The following is a 15,779-nucleotide window of genomic DNA, read 5'->3' as shown; positions in this document are numbered from 1 at the left end:
CTCGGCAGCCCCCTCGCTTAGCCCCGAGAACAACCAATGGGCCAATGGGCAGTGCATAATAAGCCTTTAATTCCGAGCCGAATAGCATACTTATAGAACATCTGAGGAGTGTTGAGGTACAGGCCTGCATGTATTGTGATTTATCATTTACAAAAGTCAAGCATTTCAACAGAGGCAATTCTTTTGGAGGAATTAACTCAAGGAAACGTTCTGTCTGAGACTAGACTTAGAAATTCGCTCAGGGGCTACAAGCATCTCTTGCTTTGCTCTTTACCTACTTGTACATATTTAACAATTAAGTTTATTTCTTATTAATATTTGTATTTATCTGGATACACACATTAAGAAACATTCCAAAACTTACTTCTCTGAGATCCAGGAGTAAAGGTTAACAGCTGGCTGTGATTTTGCCATAAATTCTACATTGAGTGCTCAGGCTGGTATAGCTTCCCCTACCACATAGGGTCCGGTCTTTAAACTCATGACAGCTTGGAAACAAAACCATGCTTTATGATTCCTAGACTTTCCCGTATTGAAGCCAAAATATCTTTGCTGCTTGCCCCAGGTCCATCCAGAGATTCTTGATGGGATCCAGTTCTCTGGTGTTAGAAACTATGACAAGTGAAGCCTGAGTCAAGTAAATTTGATGGATGCCCAGGAGTAAATATATTCAAAAGTCAATTAACCTTCAAATAGTAATTGCTTAGCATTAACATTTTTTCTTTTGAAGCAAAGAACATTGCTCTATAGTAATAGATTACAGATAATATCCGTTATAGGGGAAAGAGAAATACAAATAAATGACTATAGATGCAAAGACTGGAGTCAGTAGAAGGTTTGACTTCATGAGTTAAAGATAAACTCGGGGGATTAGGAGAGCTCACACAGAATTATAACCTTCTATGGGGGAAGAAAACTGGCAATTCACAGACAAGCCTAAAGCACGTAGGGTTAATATCCAACACTCATGTGTAAAGACAAATTCTAGAGTGACACATTTAAAGTGTGTCCTTTAGTCCTCTTTTCTGTTTTTTTTCTACATTACAGAAATCCGTATTTTCTCTTGAATTCTAGTACTCTCTTTCATTGTTCTCACATCCTCTGTGTATGTCTGTGTGTGTGCATGTGTTTCGATTTTGGACGGTAACTGGCAGTGCTCAGGGGTTATTGCAGCTCCGGGATCAGGGCTCAGCCCTAGTGTGGCTCAAGGACTATATGAAATACCAGACCTAAATTAAACCTGGGTTGGCCGATTGCAAGGCAAGCACCTACTTGCTGTACTTGCTCTGGAACTTTCTAAGTGAATTATTTCCACCAAATCAGGAGTGACTCTGAACAAAGCTTCCCCAACACCACCAACAACCCTGAAAATCAATTATTTCTCTTTAAAGAAACCCCAAAACTTTAGCCCTATTACTCACCACAATAGCTGGGGGCAGTATGGTCAGGGAGGGAATACATGTTGGGGTGCTTTGCAACTAAACCTTAGAAAGCAGAAATACTTGACCTAGGGGAAAAAACATAAAAGTTGGGAGGAGAGACAGTAAAGCAGGTAGGGAATTTGCCTTGCATGCAGCCAAACCAGATCAATCCCCAGCATCCCATGTAGACCCCGGGTACCATCAGCAGAATTCCCGAGTGCAAAGCCAAATGTAAAACCTGAGCATATCCTGATATGGTACAAAAGCCCAAGGAAAGCAATAATGAAAATGTTTCACTTGCAAACCCCACCCCCTGCAGGGAACCAGTGAAAAACAAGTATGACAGCACTCCCCAAGCTTGCAGGTCCCCGCCCCTCACAGCGCAGAAACGGGGAGACAATGGGCACACACAGGAGGCATCTCTGGTCCTGCAACAAAATCTGCCTTCACAGCCACCCTACCATGCTAGGTGCCAATTCCTCCTGTACCCATGAGACCAATGGCAGCCAGAGCCAGGGAACCACAGCTAGAGTAGAAAGGATTCCTGAAGGGTCCACTGTGATGTCACTTCCGCGTCTGCCAGGGGCCTTAAAGGGCCATGGCCCAGATTTAGAGAACCAAGCTGAACTGGTGGTGCAAGGGGAATGCACTAAATAAAGGAAAGGAGAGGCACCTGATGGGGTGGTGGGCCACAGAGTGGGGAGCTGGAGGGAAAGAGAAGACCCCTGATCCTATATTGGTCAGTCAAATATGGAACCAATGCTATCACAGTCCCTCAGGAAAAACAGGTGGGTTGATTGAAGGAAAAACAGGCAGGTAGGTACAAGGCACCTGACGCTGGGAAATTAATCAAGATGGGGTTAGAGCACTGACTCCGAAGCCAGCCCTGGAGATTCAGAGAGGAACTGGCCTAGCAGCAGCCCAGAGAGCTGGACAGACACTGGAAAGGGGAAAAGGCTGGAAGAACACAGTCTTTGGAAAAAGCCCTACCACTGGACTCCTGCCTACAAGGGAAACCACAGGAGGCAGTTTCAGAAACACAATTTCCAATCCAGAGGATGGGGCAAGAGGGGTAGTACGGTGGGCTGGGCAATTGCTTTTCATTCAGGCAATCTGGGTTCAAACCTCAGAATTCTGAATGGTCCCCTGAGCATCACCGAAGTGAAGAAAGAAATAGCACGGTAGCAATGTTGTCCTGTTGTTCATCGATTTGCCTGAGTGGGCATCAGTAACATCTCCATTGTGAGATTTGTTGTTACTGTTTTTGGTATATCAAATATGCCACATGTAGCTTGCCAGGCTCTGCCATTCGGGCGAGACACGCTCGGTAGCTTGCCAGGCTCTCAGAGGGGTGGAGGTAGACAGAAATCAGTATACATTAGGAAAATAATTATTTTACAGGCAAGGAAGAACAAAGAATTTGCACTGATGATTAGTTACCAAAGTTGACCACTTTTTATGGTTCTATTTATTGAAGCTCTATGCATGTTTGGGAGCTTAAGAAGCAATCTCTTTGGCCAGAGTGATATAACAGTGGGTAAGGTGTTTGCCTTGCACATGACCAGACAGGGTTTGATCCCTACATCCCATGTGATCGCCCAAGTACAGCCAGTTGAAATTCATGAGTGCAGAGATATGAGTGACCGCTTAGCATCACTGGGTGTGACCCAAAAAGCCAAAACAAAATAAGTAGCAATCTCATTTTTAATGTTTTGGTTTGTTTGTTTTTAGACTTCAGTCAATGGCACTCTGTGCATACTCCTGGCTCTGTGCTCAGGAACCACTCCTGGTGGGGCTCCAGGGACCAATGTGTGTGCATGGTATTGAAGTCAGGCCAGCCCCTTGCAAGGCAAGCACCCTACCCTCTGTACCACATCTCCAAACTCAAGCAGCACTCTCTTAAGAAACATATACTTTCAGTATATAAAAAGTATAAACCCAAACATATACTTTGGGTTTTCAGCAAACTCAAAGTTCCTACGCCTCCTCCCTGCTGCAAATACCTAATCACGCATTTGTCTATCCACTGAACCCCTCTCCAAGGCCCAGCTCTCCCTGCTATCCTATCCACACGGCGTCCTTCTTTCTCTGAATGGCTGGAGTACTCACTGTATTGTTTGTCTATGATCTTCCTATGTAAACACTAGCAAACTTTTTAACAGACATAGTCAGTTTTTCTGAGTCATAGTCACAAAGTCCTTTTTAAATTTCATTTTTTAGTAACTACAGAAAACTTCAATGAGATTCTCTTATAAAAGTTTCCATGTCTGGGGCTGAAGAGATAGTACAATATGCAGGAACTTGTCTTGTCCACAGCCAACCAAGGTTTGATCTTCAGCATCCCAATCAGTGCCCAGTTCACTGCTAGAAGTAATTCCTGAGTGCAGAGCCAGGAGTAACTCCTGAGCATCTCCAGCTGTGCACCTCTACACACACAGAAAAAAGCTTCAACATCTATATGTAAATTTATATTTGGAATCTCCAAGAAAAATTATATAAAAAGAGTCTGCTAAATTTCTTAAATATTGGTAGGCAAACAAGGACTATCTAGACAAATTCTAGCCCTCATCTCTGGGAGTATAAGGTCTTAATAATTTAATATTGCCAAGAGATTGGATCAAGCCTACCAGATGACCACAAATGTAGATATCTTTGCAACACTTGTAAGACGATTTACGGCCCTCTAATTTCCAATGTACTTGAAATGTAAGACTACTACCCTAGATGTGAATAAGACTGCCTTGGGCCAGAGCAATAGTACAGCAGGAAGGGCATTTGCCTTGCACGCAAATGACCTGGGTTTTATCCCTGGCATCCCATACGGTCCCCCGAGTACCACCAGGAGTGATTTCTGAGTGTAAAGCCAGGAGTAACCCCTGAGCATCGCCATGTGATCCCCCAAAGAGAAGACAGGCAACAAAGCACAACAATAGCATTAGCATTATCTCTGCCTTGACTTTACATCCTATCACAATATTTTTACTCATATTACACAGATGTTACTGACATCACTCACATTTATCACCGCTTTTAAGTTTCAAGAATCTTAAACTACCCTCTAGATCACCTCTGCTCACAGTGTTTCCATCGAAATGAGGATCTGGTAAGTCTCCCCAGTCATCATTCAGCTACCAACCAGACAGTTCTTTCTCAGCATTCTATATTTCTAAGTGATCACCAGAGGCCACTCCATAGTGATCATCTCCTGTGCACAGTGCAAAAAGAGTTTCAAGCAGCTATCATTAAAAAGAAAACAAACTAACTATTCCCACGTTTTAATTCAATGATCTTGCTGTTTAATGTATTAATTTTAAAAGCACATATTACTATATGACAAAGTTGGTTCCTTTTCATTTTTATAACTGTATTTCAGTGTAACTGGCATTATTTGTAGATATGTAGTTTAAGCACCAAAAACTCTTATTCTGATCAGGGATTCAACGCATAAAAAAATCAAAAGAACACATGATCCAAGGAGCTATAAAGCAAAAAACCCTGCTTGGTTTATTGATCCAATGAGAGAATTAGCAACGCTATATTGAGTACCTATTGTATTAGTCTGAGCAAGCTGAAATGACTGCTTTTAACCAACCAAAATGATGATTTCACACAATTCCAATCTAATGACAGGCCCAACATATAAGCCCACTAATAATGAATGAAAAAAATGGCTGCACTGTGAAGGTCACTGCCCGGAGGAGAAGTCAGGATTGATGAAGTGGTAAGAGGAGGCCAGCACACAGCAAGAAGACATCAGAAGACAAAGTGACCAGAGTGGATTACCCATTTAATTATTCCAAATACAAATGACCCAGATACACTGCAATGCTTATTGTTTTCTATGACCTAACACTGATCAGAACCCTCTCCCCAAAACCTTATTAATACTTCATTTCTTCCCCAAGTTACTTTAACATAATATGCTACTTTATACTAATAAGCCAACTTTAAAATCAAGAAGCCAGAAATACTGCCTTATATTTACATGCCACATCCATGTGCCTAATGTTCAAATGGCACATTATAACTTCACTGTATCACTGTCATCCTGTTGTTCATCAATTGCTTGAGCCGGCACAGTAATGTCTCCATTCGTCCCTGTCGCATGCCAGTGTATGCTGATTGCATACTGGGGGCTCTTTCACGGTCAGCGTAATGAGGAACGTCATTGTTACTAGTTTTGGCATATTAAACACGCCACAGATAGCTTGCCAGGCTCTCACTTTATAACTTACAAAAAATTTCCAACCCATAACTCTACTTCATCCGAATCACATCCTTGCATAATTTGTGGGGTATATCCACATTCTCCAGGTTACACAACATACACCCACCCAAAAGGACTCACAGAACCCCAGAATTAAAATTTTTAAAAAGGGGAAAAAAAGAAACATACAGCTTCTCTCCAGTAATGTACCTATGAATACAAAGGAAAGAGAAATAAAACGCTTTCCACACATCTCACATTCAATTTCTCTCTAGTATGAAATTGCTTGTGCTGATGAAGGCTGTCTCACAGTCCTTACACTAATATGGTTTCTCTCAAGTGTGAATTCTCCTATGAGTAGTAAGTACTAAGGCTATACTACTACGGTATTATGCCTTATGTATGTCAGGCCCTCCCAGACTCCTGACATACATAAGGCTTCTCTGCACTGAGTACCCATATGTGTTTTAAGGGCAGATGATCAAATGAAGGCCTTTCTACATGCCTTACATTTCTAAGGTTTCTCGACAGTGTGCATTCTGTTATGTCTAGACAGCTCTGAGTATTTGAGAAAGGTCTACATACACTCTTGACATACAAAAAGCTTCGCTCCCAAATGAGTTCTACTATGTACAGTGAGCACTGAAGATGAGCTAAAGTGCTTCCCACATTCTTGACACTACTAAGGTGTTTCTCCAGTATGACTTCTCATATGCTGAGTAAAAACTGCTTGCTGAGTGAAGGCCTTTTCACAAACTTTACAATTATGAGGCTTCTCTCCAGTGTGAATTCTCCTATGTACTGTAAGATAGGAAGACATGCTGAAGGCCTTCTCACACTCACGCCCCTTTTTAGATCACGCCCCCTGAGATACAGGTCACACCCCAGTTTCTACGTTGTGGGCGCTCTCGGGACTCGAGGGCCTGGGAAAAGGGCCGATTGGAGGGAGCCAGACGGGATGGAAGGGCTCGAGGGGCGCAGGACGGGGCGGCGGCTAAAGGTTTGATATCCAGGCAGCCGCGTGGGAACCGGGGGGCACCCGGGGAGGCGTGGCTGGGATTCCATGATTACCTGTATTATCCAAAGATTTCTAAAGGTAACAACAACAACAATAATAATAACAGCAACAATAATATTATCCTAAGATTTCTAAAGGGCTGGTTTTAGAACCCAGTAAGACTACGGACCCTCTACTCACAGCAGTAGGCTAAAAAAGTTCCACCCTGCAGTGGCCAGACCTCCACTTTCAAGTCACATTCTAGTTCCAAGGAACTATCCTGCCAACATAATATTAATATTCAACATGCGAATCTTACCATCTCACTCGTTTTGGGTGACTCAATTCCCAAATCAAATTGTTGCAGTGAAAACCCCTGAAGCTGCGATTTCCTTTCTGAAATAAAACATAAAACACAATGGAAGAGTTAGTAATGTTGGGGCTTGAGTGATAGCACTGTGCTTAGGGCACTTGCCTTGCACAAGATAAATCCATGTTCGATTCTCAGAATCCCTTACAGTTCCCCAAGCACTGCCAGCGGGAATTCCTGAGTGAATGATTCAAGAGTAACCCCTGAGAATTGCTTGGTGTTAGCCAACAAGAATAAAGAAAGAATCAGTAATGGAAAGTATTTGAAAGATATCCATTGTTTGGAAGCTGGGAGCAGCTTGCGAATTCACGAAGGAGCGTTTTGAGGTTTTTTTTTATTTTTATTTTTTAAATTTTTTTATTGAATCACCAAGTGGAGGGTTACAAAGTTCTCAGGATTATGTCAATTATACAATACTCAAACACCCTTCCCTTCACCAGTGCCCATCTTCCATCACCAACCCCCCCAGTATATCTATCGCCCCCTCCCACCTCCCCAATCCCCACCCTTGTACGTGATAAGTTTCACTTCGTTTACGCTTATCTCGATTACATTCCATGTTTCAACACACAACTCACTACCGTTGCTGGGGTTTCCCCCCAAAAAGAAAAAGACAGTCCTATTGCCAAGGAGGCATTTGATAGTTCTCCATTGCTAAGAATATAGAGATAATAAGTCCCGCTGTTTGTTATATAACTTTTCTTTTTCCCCCTTGACCCACGCCACCGAGTTCACGCCTGTTTAGTAATCGCCACGCTGTCTGACAAAGGGAAAAAAAACCGAAGAGGATGGTTATTTCCCGTCATCAGCCGGCGTGGGGCTCTGGCTTAGTTGATAGTCTAGTAGAGTGTCTGCAAGCAGTTTCTGGAACCAAAGGTCTTGCGCTGATATCAGCTCCGGCTTGAGATACCACCAGCGTCCCGCTGGTCCATGTACATGATTTTCCCCCTTATATCCCATTCCCACGCCACCAGGTCTGTTTGCTTAATGGACATCACACTATGTTTGACACCACGCCGCGTTTCTTCCCGAGAAAGAAGGATATTTCTTCTCAGCCGGCTTGGGGATATAGCTTAGTTCAGTCTAGAGAGATGGCTACCACTTTGATTGCCTTCAATATTTCAACAAAATACTTACTATTCTTGTTAGGATCTCCCACAAAAGTCTGACCCATTAAGAAGGAACCATTACAGGGGCTGGAGAGATAGCACAGCGGGGAGGGCGTTTGCCTTGCACGCGGCCGACCCGGGTTCAAATCCCAGCATCCCATATGGTCCCCTGAGCATGGCCAGGGGTAATTCCTGAGTGCAGAGCCAGGAGTAACCCCTGTGCATCTCCAGGTGAGACCCAAAAAAGCAAAAAAAAAAAAAAAAAAGAAGGAACCATTACATATTGCTGATACTAAGATGACATTAGGTCACGCGGCAGCGGCCGCGTGGTTTTGGGTTTCTGTCTAAAGTCCAGGGAAAATTCTGTCTGAAATTCTATCACTACAATCTTTTACCCTTTTATGGTGCTCATAAGATGGGAAAACCTAGAGAAATACCGGGTCCCCCGCACGGGCGGAAGTGGGAAAGCTCCCTTGTCCTCCTCCGTCATACTGGGGCTGCGGGCGCGGTGAAGTGGGAAAGCCCACGTGGCTGCACTCTCTTTAAGTGTCCGATGTGGGTGGAGACCAGTACTTCCCTGCCCTCGATCTCCCGCCAGCCGCGCCTCGCATTTGGGTGCGTCTCTCCATTTTGTGCTCAGAGAAGTGGGGTGGAGGCTGTGCTGTGCTCAGGAGAGCTTGAAGGAGAGAGAGAGAGATTAAAAAAAAGAGAAATGCCGGGCCCCCGCACGGGGGACCTGGCGGAAATGCTCAAGTCACATACTGCAGGTTGCTGGCGGGCTGCTGGTGTCCAAAGCAGCTCCCTCCTCTTCCTCAATCATACTGGGGCTGTGGGCGCGGCGAAGTGGCGAGTTTTGTTTTTAATGCAGACCTGGTGATATCTGGGAACATACGAGATGTCAGTGTTGCAAGCTTTGTCTGCCATGTGAAAGGCAACTACGCTTACTGTTGCATTAGCTCTCCGTCTCAAATCAGCATTTTTTCATAGGCTCATGCATTCACTATGTAAAAAGGAAAGCAAAAGACACTTCTTTTTTACTTATTTTTTTCTTTTTGGGTCACACTAGGAGATCCACAGGGGTTAATCCAGGCTCTGCATTTAGGAATTGCTCCTGGCGGTGCTCAGGGGACCATATGGGATGCTGGGAATTGAACGCGGATTGGCCGCGTGCAAGGCAAGCGCCCTACCTGCTGTATTATCGCTCCAGCCCCACAAAAGTTATTTCTTCGTGGATTAGATACAATAGTAGGGAGGGTACTTCCCTCACATGAAGCTGAAAGGGTTTGATCGCAAAGTTTCACAAATGTAACCTCTGAAAACTGCCAAGAATAAACACTGAAAATTCCGAGCCTCAAAGACAAAAATAAATTTAATTCACTGACAAAGCTTGCTAATGATATGAGGACAAAAATAAGCATGAAAGAAAGAGTAGAGTGGTAACTAGATTCCCCTCAAAGGGCATACCATCAGTACAGACTGAACAACAGACTGGTGAAGCACAGACAGGGGGCCAATGGCTGTGAATCCCATGAATATTCTACATAACTGACAGATAAGAAAATGACAACAAAGCCAAGAAAAGAAAGAATAGGATCATTCTATGATAAGCATTTCGTGAAATTAAGGGCATCGTGAGCGTGGCACAGACACCTGTATCCAGGAGCCCGAGGCTTCCATGGTCAGCAGCGTGACTCACATGAACTCAGGCATCCACACACATCCAAAGGCCCGAGCCACGGAGAGTCCTCAAACACTCACCTGCACACATGCCTCTTCTCCCTGGCTTTGGGGCTCCTCCTTCAAGCCAGGAGATCACTGCAGGCTGATCTTAGATTTTATAAGGAATGATCTCAGATTTTTAAAAGGAGTGTTTTAGCACCCACTAAGACTACGGACCCTCTACTCACAGCATTAGGCTACAAAGTTCCACCCTATAGTGGTTAGACCTCCACTTTCAAGTCACATTCTTGTTTAAAGTAACTATCCTGCCAACATAATATTAATATTCAACATGTGAATCTTACCAACTCACTTGTTTTTGGTGGCTCAATTCCCAAATCAAATTGTTACAGTGAAAACCCCTGAAACTGTGATTTCCTTTCTGAAATCAAACATAAAACACAATGGAAGATTTAGTAATGTCGGGACTGGAGTGATAGCACTGTGGTTAGGGCATTTGCCTTGCACAAGACCGACCCAGGTTCGATTCTCAGAATCCCATATAGATCCCCAAGCACTGCCAGCGGGAATTCCTGAGTGAATGATCCAGGAGTAAACCCTGAGCATTGCTTGGTGTTACCCAACAAGAATAAAAAAAAGAATCAGTAATGGAAAGTATTTGAATGTCATCCATTGTGGGGAATGTTGGGAGAAGCTTGCGAATTCATGAAGGAACATTTTGTGTTTCATTTTTTTAACCAGACCTGGTGATGCCTGGGAACATAAGAGATGTCATTGGTTTCAACCTGTGTCTACCATGTGCAAGGCAACTACCCTTCCTGATGTATCAGCTCTCCCTCTAAAATCACCATTTTTTTCATAGGCTCATGCTTTCACTATGTAAACAGAAAAGCAAAAGACACTTCTGTTTTACTTATTAATTTTTTGCTTTTTGGGTCACACCTAGCTATTCACAGGGGTTACTCCAGGCTCTGCACTTAGGATTTGCTCCTGGCGGTGCTCAGGGGACCATATGGGATGCTGGGAATTGAAACCAGGTTGACTGCATGCAAGGCAAGCGCCCTACCTGCTGTATTATGGCTCCAGCCCAACAGAAGTTATGTCTTAGTAGAATCCATAGAATAGCAGGAGGGCACTTCCCTCACAGGAAGTTGACAGGGTCTGACCCCTGAGCACCACCAAAAGTAGCCTCTGAAAACTACCAGGAATAAACACTGAAAGTTCCGAGGCCCAAAGCCAATAATAAATTTAATATACTGACAAAAATTGCTAATGATCTGAGGGTGAAAATAAGCATGAAAGAAAGAGTAGAGTGGTAACTAGATTCCCCTTAAAGGGCATACCATCAGTACAGACTGAACAACAGACCGGTGAAGCACAGAGAGGGGGCCAATGGCTGTGAATCCCATGAATATTCCACATACCTGACAGAGAAGGAAAAATGACAACAAACCCAAGAAAGGAAAGCACAGGATCATTCTATGACAAGCAGTTCGGGAAATTAAGGGCATCGTGAGCGTGGCACAGACAACTGTATACAGGAGCATGAGGCCTCCAGGGTCAGCAGCGTGACTCACATGAACTCAGGCATCAACACATTTCCCAGGGCCCAAGACACAGAGGGTCCTCAGACACTCACCTGCACACATGCCTCTTCTTCCATGGCCTCATGGATCCTCCTTCAAGCCAGGAGATCACCACAGGCTTCAACCCAGGAACCCCTGTCCCCATAGAGAAATGATATTGGTGACAAGCCAACTCCATGTGTCCCAAACAAAACCACGCAAATTTCTAGAAGAGCTTGAACAGAAACTCCACTTCTGATAAGCCCCAAATTGGTAGTTATCAGTCACAGAAGTCCCAAGTTTTAATTTCAGTCTGAAATTGTTATGCTGAAGCCCCCCAAAAAGCACAGGAAGTGACTCCAAGCACTGAAATACAACAGAAACTAATGGCATGAGTCCCTAAAAAGAAAAAGTGAACTTATGCTCAGAGCGATAGTCGAGCAGGGCAGGCACCTGATGACGCACAGAGAGAGGTTTGATCTGTAGCAACCATAAGGGACAGGAGTAATGCCACGAGAAATTCCTGAATATACAGCCAGAGTTATCCCTGAGCACTGCTGGGTATAGGACCCTAACATAATCAAATCTCAAAAAAAAAATAACAAATGTAGTTGCAGGTCAGGTACAATAGAATACCTGCCATATAGGTACTGAGCCATTTAGTCAACAGCACCCCTGTGGGCCCCTGTGGTCATACAAAAAGTAGATTTATTTAGCAATGGAACGAACTATTCACAGGAAGCTTATCGATAGTACAGCACATGGGGGGCTTTCCCATGCTCTTCACTGACCTGGGTGATCCCCTGAATCCCAGCAGCAAGCCTGACAATTGCCAAGTGTGGCCAAATAACAAAAACAGAAAAAGAGAAACGAACATATGAAAGTTATCAACATTGCTCACAATAATCCTGGACCATCAGAACCACTGTCCCTGGGGAACACAAAGACCAGCCCTGCTCCCAGGCTGCTCTCACCGAAGGCCCGTAGGTGGTAGCAGGTCTCCAGTGGCCCTGAGCACATACGCTGTGGGATAATAACAAATACAATAGAAAACAAAGCGGCAGATGGAGTTACACTACAGCGGGTCTGGGGACTGTCAATCCCCACTGTCCAATCTGGTCCGGCAAGCACTGCCAGCTGCATCATTGAGTGAAGTGCCAGAAATAACCCAAGAGAATCACTCGTTGTGACCCTCCTATCACCTCACAAATCAAAAGGGAATGCCTGCCACAGAGGCGGGGACGGGTGGTGGGGTATGGAATGAGGGGGTGGGAGGGATATGGGATCATCGGTGGTGGAGAAGGGGTACTGGTGGAGGGATGGGTACTCGAGCATTGTATGACTGAAACACAAGTACGAAAATATGGACATCTGTTAACTGTACCCGCACGGTGATTCACTAATTAAAAAATTTTAAAAAATTAAAAAGGAAAATGTTGCATAGATCAAAGTACAGTTACTTTGCAAAGACAATTACTATAAGTGAAACAGATATAAAGTACACAATAATTCCTGTCCTAAAATATAATGATCACTAAATGTTGCTCAAAAGAAAAAAAAAACAAATGAAACTGAAGACAGTCTTGAATCCATGCCACCAGATAGGGTCCCTGAGATCTGGTAGGAATAACTGAACACTGAGATAGAAGTGCTCACAGAGCACTGCTGGTTGTGGCTAAATCCAAATAAAAGGAAGCCAACACACAAGGACAAAGTAGCCTCAAATAGCAGAGAGTCGAAGCAATCAGACCAGGAATTACATCCCAGGACTCCTTCCTGAAACTCAAGAGACAGAGACCCTAGAAACCGGTATGTGCCTGTTACTGCATCATGTCACCACATCGTTCTCCTCCCACCTGGGGACAGTGTGTTAAATCTCGCATCAAAATTATCTGTAGCTTCTGTAATTCCCAAGGATCAGCAGTTGGCTCTGTGGAATCACCTGGAAGAGAAGTCAAACCCATGAGTTCCAGAATGGAGCACAACTCATGGCCCTGACCGGACTCCCTGCACTGGATTCAGAAAGGCCCTGACCAGCATCACCCTCAGGCACAGCTCACAGATCCACCCAGAAAGACATTGCCAGATGTTCCTTCCTCTCCAGGGGACACAGAAGTGCGTTGTAATCCACGATGCCCTTCGCTCTCAGGGAAGGTAAAGCAAGCAGCTAACCTGCTGTCCTGTTCTTAGGGCTCTTGGGTCTACCCTAACTGAAAATTCTTTAATTTCTGAACAAATATATCTAGCTGAATAGGTAAGAATTAGGTCCCAGAGTCAGATCAATAAAACACAGGGGAAGGTGGACACTGGCCTTGCACACAACTACCCGGGTTTGACCTCCCTCATCCCTACCGTCCACAAAGCCCACCAGGAGTGATTCCTGAGTGCAGATTCAGAAGGAAGCCCAGATTCTGATGTATGTGATCCCAAATAAAAAAACACACACTCAAGAAATGTGAGTTGTGGGGGCCAGAGCGGTAGCACAGCGGGTAGGGCATTTGCCTTGTACGTGGCCGACCCGGGTTCGATCCCCGGTATCCCATATGGTCCCCCAAGCACTGCCAGGAGTAATTCCTGAGTGCAAAAGCCAGGAGTAACCCCTGAGCATCGCTGGGTGTGACCGAAAAAGCAAAAAAAAAAAAAAAAGAAATGTGAGTTGTGCAATAAGTAGGAAAAAGTACATCTTCTATCACAACTTTCTGGAATTTAACCAGAGTAAAAACATTTTTAGATGGACTCAGTGATAGCACAGAGCATGGGGTGCCTGCCTGGCATGAAAATCAATCAAGTTTCAATCTCCATCAGATGGAAAGGGTCCCCACGTCTTGCAGAGGGTGATCAATGAGCAGAGCCAGAAGTACTCATTTACATCACAGGAATGACCAACTGAAAATCAAACTATTATACTGTGGCAGTCGGCTTCCAAGGTCAGGGCCTGCACTCTTCGCCTATCTCTTACACCAGAATTCAAATTCTATATTAATCCTGTGAACCCTCTGATAGAACAAACTGGCATGCCCACGGAGGCTAGGACAATGCCCACCTTGTAGATTTCACGGCAGGGCTGCAGACACCTGGCAGCTCCTGGTGTGACCCTGAGCTGAAAACAGTTTGCAATTTCCAAGGTTTGCATCCGTCCGACTCAACTTTACACCCTGAATCCCTGAGTACTGCTGGATTTGGGATCGCCTCTCCCCTCTCCTCTGACAAAGGCACAGAGAAATTCGTCTGCCAACAGCGATATGTAAAATTCAGCAATAAATCTCAAGGCTCCACTCTTTGTTTTATTTTGGGCCACACCCTGGGATGCTCAGAATTTATAGGTCAAGTTTTCACAGATTATGTCATTTTACTCATTCAGTTATGTGATCCTGTGTAAGAAAAGTAGGCGGAACATACTTTTAGCCCAAAAGAAATCTAAATGATGAAAGTCTATAATTTTGCTCAGAGACACCAAGCCCTTCATTTCCAGCTGACAGCCTCTTGTTCGAAGTTTTCCAGCATGTTTACATCTAAGAACTTCCAATGAAGGTATGAAGAGAGGTGCAGGAGAGAGCACACTAGGCTGGAGCAAATGCAGGCCACATGGAAGCTCGAGAACCTTCACTGGTACCCACTGGCACTGCTAATGTGAAGAAAGCAGGGCGCAACCCTCAAACACAGCCAGTTGTGTCCTCAATTCCCAGCCAATTTGCTCGAGTAGTGAGATAGATCCAGGGATGTGGGGTCCTCCCTGTGGGCGTCATCCTGTCCCACAGGGAGGACCCTTCGTGGGGCTAAGGAGGGGACGCAGCCGAATGAACAGACACAGACGCAGAAGGAGGAGGAGAGAAAGAGAGAGAGTTTATTCTACTGCACTTACAATACTTATACCTCTTGGTGGGAGGAGGTGGTATGCATACTTGGACCCCCATAGGAACAATAGTAAAATGTTGAACAGGCATGGCCATTGGCTAGTGAGACAAGTGGTGAAATGATAAGATGACAGGAATCCCAAGCAGCCTCCGCTTGACTAGACGATAAGAGCCAAGCTCTGTAAGATGGCTCCCTACATCTCCCCCTGTTTTGTTTTAAATTAAATGTGGTCAGGGGAGGCATTGTCCAGTATCCCTTGTGACACAAAGACTCCATTTTTGTATGGAGAGGAGGGAAGTGATAAGTGGACTGGAAAAAACAGTAGGAGTAACGGCTCAAGAGAGAATGGGTTCGCCAAGGGTGGAGGAAACTCTACACACATCCTAGCACTGGACACGAAAGAATGAAAGTACACATCTCAAGCGGGGGGGATGCGGGTGACACATGTGCCCAAGCAGCATATGCGCGCACTTCCTTTGTTCAAGGTGGCCTTTATAGGGTTTCTTCAACCTGCCCCCACGTGGGGCTTCTTCCCAGGTAAAAGTCTATTGCTAAGGAGGTTACCAGGGAAGTTG

At 44.7% G+C, this 15,779-nt stretch overlaps 1 long non-coding RNA gene across 1 annotated transcript; it reads right to left on the bottom strand.

The window, feature by feature from the left end:
• Positions 1–1,363: 1,363 nt before the first annotated feature.
• Positions 1,364–4,627, bottom strand: LOC129399578 (uncharacterized). The gene is made up of 3 exons (XR_008627186.1): positions 4,489–4,627; positions 1,883–2,125; positions 1,364–1,507 (listed from the first exon to the last, which is right to left on the bottom strand). It is a non-coding gene; the product is annotated as an uncharacterized LOC129399578 (long non-coding RNA).
• Positions 4,628–15,779: the final 11,152 nt, after the last annotated feature.

The sequence above is a fragment of the Sorex araneus genome, chromosome X (assembly GCF_027595985.1).
Source record: "Sorex araneus isolate mSorAra2 chromosome X, mSorAra2.pri, whole genome shotgun sequence".
Taxonomy (NCBI): domain Eukaryota; kingdom Metazoa; phylum Chordata; class Mammalia; order Eulipotyphla; family Soricidae; genus Sorex; species Sorex araneus.
The sequence above is the reverse complement of the archived record's forward strand: the minus strand, read 5'-3'. Positions and strand labels throughout refer to the sequence as shown.